This window comes from Propithecus coquereli, unplaced genomic scaffold (assembly GCF_000956105.1).
Source record: "Propithecus coquereli isolate 6110/MARCELLA unplaced genomic scaffold, Pcoq_1.0 Scaffold479, whole genome shotgun sequence".
In the NCBI taxonomy this organism is placed as follows: Eukaryota; Metazoa; Chordata; class Mammalia; order Primates; family Indriidae; genus Propithecus; species Propithecus coquereli.
The window spans coordinates 141,149-142,618 of record NW_012150607.1 but is presented as its reverse complement, the minus strand read 5'-3'; the positions used below and the strand labels follow the sequence as shown (position 1 = coordinate 142,618).

The 1,470-nt window shown below is 35.5% G+C and overlaps 1 pseudogene; it reads right to left on the bottom strand.

The window, feature by feature from the left end:
• Nucleotides 1-1,441: 1,441 nt before the first annotated feature.
• The window catches only part of LOC105819286, a 7,269-nt pseudogene continuing 7,240 nt past the window's right edge, over nucleotides 1,442-1,470 (bottom strand).

The following is a 1,470-nucleotide window of genomic DNA, read 5'->3' as shown; positions in this document are numbered from 1 at the left end:
ATGTGCAGTTTCATAGTGAAATGGATTATTTATGTATAATTATGTGAATAATTATTTAATGAATTCAGCTATTTCCAGTATATATGTCATATGATATAAGCTGTTAGATATTTGTAAGTGGAAATGGCTTGCCAGGAATCATTTGGCACAAAGCATTTAAGTTAAATGTGTTAACCACAGCTGCCTAAGGCAAGGGATAACATTCTTGGGCAAGTAATAAATAAATGGAATAGCCTGGAGAGGAAGAGATTGTGAAGGGGATATAAAGATACAAGCATTTAAAAAAATATCATATCCAGAGATGCTGGAGCAATTTTGACAACTTATGTATGAATCATGTATCTCACCACCAAATGGTATATTTATACCGAGGACCTTGGATAAGACAAAGGGCTCCAAAGTGAGTGGATAGAGAGACAGAGGTAACGAGAGTGGGAGAGAAAGAGAGAGAGAGGGGGAGAAGCAGAGAGAGACATAGAAAATGTATTCCCTTTTCTTGCTGAGAGAGACAGGGAGAAACAGAGAGAGACAGAGAAAATGTATTCCCTTTTCTTGCTGAGAGAGACAGGGAGAAACAGAGAGAGACAGAGAAAATGTATTCCCTTTTCTTGGTGAGATTTGGAAGTTATGGTACCTCCCTTCCATTGTACTCTCTTAAGTTCATTACAAATATTTGCATTCGTGTATTGTTCTGTGAGAAATATATGAGTGCATATGTCATTCTGGTATAATGACTTCTTTACCTTTGGACATATACCCAGCAGTGGGATTGCCGGATCAAATAGTAGGTCTACTTTTAGTTCTTTGAGGAAAGAGGAATCTCCGTACTATTTTCCATAGAGGTTGTACAAATTTACATTCCAACCAAGAGAATGTAAGCATTTCTTTTTCACTGCATCCATGCCAACGTCTTTTATTTTTTGACTCATTAATAATGACCATTTTGACAGAGCTAGGGTGGTATCTCATTTTGGTTTTGGTTGGCACTTCCCTGATGATTAGTGATGTTGAGCATTTTTTCATGTGTTTGCTGGCCATTTATGTATCTTCTGAAAAATGTCTGCTAATGTCTTTTGCCAATTTTTAACGGAGTTATTTGTTTTTTTCTTGCTGAGTTATTTGTGTTCCTTGTAGATTCTGGATATTAATTCTTTCTTGGATGCATAGTTTGTGAATGTTTTCTCCCATTCTGTAGGTAGTCGATTAACTCTGTTGATTATTTAATCTGCTGTGCAGAAATGTTTAGTATAATTAAGTCCCATTTATTTGTTTTTGTTTTTGTTGTATTTGCTTTTGGGGTCTTACTCACAAGTTGTTTGCCTCAGCATATATCCACAAATGTTTTTCCTATATTTTATTCTACAATTTTTATGGCTTTGACTCTTACATTTAACTCTTGAATCCATTGTGAGTTAATTTTTGTGTTGTTGAGAGATAGGGATCAAGTTGCTTGCTTCTGGATGTTGCTAT